Raw genomic sequence first — 4,764 nt, forward strand, 5'->3', positions numbered from 1 at the left:
GCTTTGGTCATGGTGCTTCATCTCAGCAATAGAAATCTTAACTAGGACACTACCTGAGCAGACAGTGGCTTCTGCTCCAGGAAGGCCTGGAGATAGACAGTCACTGGTGCTGTTGGCAGGGCATCATTGAGTGATGGTAGGATAGTCACAGGCCACCAAAGCATCTGTGTTTCTGGTGGGTTGGGTGTGGCATGGGTCCCAGTGAGGCCTTTGCAGCCTGATAGTTCTCAGGTGCCAACTGTGGTTTTTGTTGTTGATATGAAAAACACAGGAAGGGAACTATCTGGAAGAGGAGGAGAGTATCTTTTGGCTAGGGTTTTCAGACTGCCGGCCATGGGCAGCTGGCTCTGCTGTTCCTGGGGTTGGGGGAGTGGGGAGTTGGGTGTGAGAAGCTCCCCTCACTGCAGCTAGGAAGCAGAGGGGAGGCCCCCACTAGTGGGCTTCCCACCTCATTTTTTCCCATGCTGGGTCCCAGCCAGTTTGCTGCTGCCCAGGATTCAGGAGTATCTTGCCTCTTAATCATCTCTAGAAAAGCCCTCACAGTTACTCCAGAGGTGTGTTTCATTAATCTAGGGGATTCTTCGTCAAGTCGATAATGCGCATTAGGCCATTACACCAGCCAAGTGTTTGCAGGACAAACTGGGCTCCTCCCGCCTTCTGTGTTTGTGTACCCACACTTGAAGGTAGGAACTGATGTGGGCGGCAAGGTTTTCCTGGGGACTGGAACACATGGAGGACACAGGCCTTCTCCACAGGAGTGCATAGTGTGGCTAGAGCATCCTCGTTTAACATCTGGGTTTTAATTCCGTTTTGTGGTGGTGACTAGGAGTCCCTCAGCATCACATGGGCCAGGAAGAGCTATACCCTTGAGTGAGTCCCCAGCTGACTTTGAATTTTCTTAAGAGATAGCATGAGATCCCCCAAGTTTTAGATGCTTGCTGCAGTTAACAGTTAGCCCCCCATCCCACCCCAGGAACCTAGTGTTTTTGTCTTGTTTTTTTCTCAGTTAGTGACAATTTGTTCTGGACTGGGAGGGTGCCTTGGTTTCCTGCTTTTGGGAAGCCCATTTGGGAGGGGGCAGGAGAGGGAGCTTTAGGATGAGGTCCCATTTGGACCCTGCTAAGAACTCATGGCTAAGTAAATATAGGGTCTTCCAAGTCATAAATGCGTCTGCTTTTAAAATTTTGTTTTAGATTTATTTTATGTGCATTTGTGTTTTACCTGATTATATGTCTATACACTACAGACATGCAGTCCCCTCAGAGGCCGTAAGAAGGTGTTGGATCCCCTGGAACTGGAGTTACAGATGGTTGTGAACCACCATGTAGATGCTAAAAACTGAACCCAGGACCTTTGCAGGATCAGCAAGTGGCTGCTGAGCCACCTGCCAGCTTGGAGACGTGTCACAGCATCAGAAAGTTGAGGTTCACTCTTGAGAACCTCACAACTGAGTCATACACGTAAACACATAAACACACGCACAAACTGCCCTCCCCAAACTCCCAAACAAAAGACTATCAAAAATGAAACCCAAACAAAAAAGAAAACACTTACATAGAAAAAAAAATCCAAAATATATCAGAACAAACCCCTGATGCTTTAAATCTGCAATTTCTGGTAGGACAGCCCAAGATGGTGATGGCTTCCTCCCACAGAGGACTGGCCTGAGGGCCCTGCAGTATGCGATGATCTGGCCACCACAGTACCAGAATGCTCAGCAGGACCTGAAGGAATGAATGAGTGAATGACAAGGGGACAGATGAGCGGCTCTGTGCTCACAGCCTGAGTTATCTGTGACTCTAGGCTGAGGGTAGAGAAGTCAGAGCCAGGCAGTTCCCAAAGGGAATGAGACCTGGTGTTTTCCCAGTCACTGATTCGTAGCTGTTCACACTCAGAGGGATGCTTGCTTTGTGGTAGTCACTGTCATTTGTCCAGCTAAGGAAAGAGTCATTAAGCACAAAACTACTAGTGCTGGCCATAGGGCTCTGAGCAGAGCAATACTTTCATAAACTGCACCCTTCCTATTCTCCATGAAGGAACTTTGAGAGGATGCCTGTAGTGTTAAGAGGGGATACTGGGAACACAAGGGAACAAGCTAGGGAGAAGGGCAAGGACACTGGGAGAGGAAAAGGCCAAAGAAAAGCTCATACCAAAATAAGCACTTGTGAAAACGACCAAAAGGAAACCAGTGCATTTGTATGCAAATTCAAAAATGGCTCGCCTTGAAGAGCAGCAGGTTGAGAACAAGGCTATTTTTAGAGGCTTGCTGCCCTCTAGTGGCTGATTTGCAAAGGGACACGTACTGGCAGCCACTTGGTGAGCATGATGCTGTGGACAATAAAAACAAGTCCACAAATACATCTTTCAATCTACTATCTACCTCTCTCGCTCTCGCTCTCTTCCTCCCTTCCCTCTTTCTGTCTGTTTATCTATCATCTATCTATTATGTGTATGTGTATGCAAGAGACACATGGCACGGCACGTATGAGCAAATGCAGGCGTGTCCCATGTGCCCAGTGATAGGTTCATGGGCTTGAATTCACATCATCAGGGTTGCACAAAAGACTTCTCAGTGTTTAGTCATCTTACCAGGTTGTTCACAAATACTTTACTGAGACAGGTGGGGGTGGAAGCATTTAGAGCTGGACATGTCCCAGTCCTTATCCTCCAGGCTGGACAGTCCTAATCCTCCGGCTTTTAGAAGAGTCCAGGACTGAGGGACTTTAAGGAAGTTCTGCTCCTATGCATCAACCCACTGAATTTGTTGGAGAGGGTGAGGGCGAATGGGAATGTTGACAGTAACATATGGAAAATAAACTGATCACCATGGAGACAAGGTGCTACACATAAGTGTTATATACCTGCAATCTCAGCACTGGGACATAAAGGAGGAGGGATTGTGAGTTCAAGGCCAGCCTCCACAAGTCCTTGATTACAAACAAATAAACAAACAATAAAAACAATCGGATTGAGAACTTTTTCAGTTAAAGTGCTCTGTGATGGTTTGTATATGCTTGGCCCAGGGAGTGGCACTATTTGGAGGTGTGGCCCTGTTGGAACAGGTGTGGTCTTGTTGGAGTAGGTGTGTCACTGTGGGTGTGGCCTTAAGACCCTACTCCTACCTGTCTGGAATTGAGTCTTCTGCTAGCAGCCTTCAGAACAAGAGTTAGAACTCAGCTCCTCCTGCACCATGCCTGCCTGGATGCTGCCCTGCTCCTGTCCTGATGATAATGGACTGAACCTCTGAACCTGTAAGCCAGCCCCAATTAAATGTTGGCCTTCTAAGAGTTGCCTTGGTCATGGTGTCTGTTCACAGCAGGAAAACCCTAACGGAGACATGATCCTTCAGTATCCTTTTCCGAGACACCAGATGTCTGCACTATAATAAACAAGGGACGATCAGCTGTCTGGGAAAGAACCTCCAAATGCAGTGACAGATGTATACACTTAGCCGGAAAACCCTTCCTTTGAGGACATACTCACTCTCTACAGTAGGTTCCTCTTGCAGTTTATGGCTTTACTGTGAAATGTCCCAACTAGGGCTGGGTCTTTGAAGGCTATGCCGGCCAATGGCTCCTGTCTAGCTCCCTCTCTCCTGGTCTGGTAGCCATGACAGACTGGAACTACAAGCCAATATGGGATCACTTTCCTCCCATCTTGTTTCTCCTAACCATCTTGTCCCAGTGCTAAGGGAAGCCGCTGACACAAAGGTACATACATTCATACCACATATTCAAGTTAAGATTTACTGGTGGGAGACTTGAAATAAATCCTACGTCAGAGGTCACTAGATCAAAGCTGTGGCTTCATAAGGCCTGGGACCTTAGCGTCTCACCTGCCAGAGTACTCTGTGCAGGGCCTGCTTATGGGACCTCACGGCTTGGTGCAGTCATCATAACACAAACAGACAGACAGACAGATAGCCCAACAAAACAACAACAACAACCAGAACAAACAGCAGAAGCCAGGAAGCCCAGGCTGAAGAAATCAAACTTAGACTGAGGTAGAATCCAGCTGTATGAGTGTGTATCGGGAAGCAAATTGTTCTATTTATATTTCAATTGTTACTATAGACATCTTGTAACTGCTCACACTTCTCTCTTAGCTCTCTTTACATTATCAGTTATGTGTGTCTGTGTGGAGGTGTTTGCCTGTGAGTGTGGGTATCTATGGAGTCCAGTACAGAGCAAAAGGGTCACTTGAGGTTGGAGTTATAATTGGTTATGGCCCACCAGACTCAGGTACCTTAGACTAACCTCAGGTCCTCTACAAGGGCAGTATGTGCTCTTAACCATGGTGGCATCTCTGTAGCCCTACACATAGGCTTTCCTTAACCAACATTCTGCCACTCATTGGTTTTTCTGATTGATTGATTGATTGATTGATCGATTAAGATAGGGTCTCTTATATTGCCGTGTGGCTTCCACCTTGCTATGTAAAAGATGCCCTTGGACCTCTGAGCCTCTCCCTTGGGAGTAGAGCAGTTTTGGATGTGTGCCGCTGTCACGCCCAGTTTATATGAAGCTAGAGATCAAACCAGTGCATGTTGGGTAAGCCCTCTCCAATCTGATCTAAGGCCCAGCCTCTCATACTTCCTTGATTTTTGTGCTTGTCATTTCGCTTGCAGCAATAACAAAAGTACTTGTGGGGAGGGTGTCCATCTGGAAATGGTAGTGTGCTTTGTAGGGTCTCCTCTCTGTACTCAGGTCTGAGACTGTCTGCTTCTGCCTCTAGTTACTAAAGGTTGGGTAAGAAGGGCTCTAG

This window comes from Rattus norvegicus, chromosome 2, assembly GCF_036323735.1.
Source record: "Rattus norvegicus strain BN/NHsdMcwi chromosome 2, GRCr8, whole genome shotgun sequence".
Classification (NCBI taxonomy): Eukaryota; Metazoa; Chordata; class Mammalia; order Rodentia; family Muridae; genus Rattus; species Rattus norvegicus.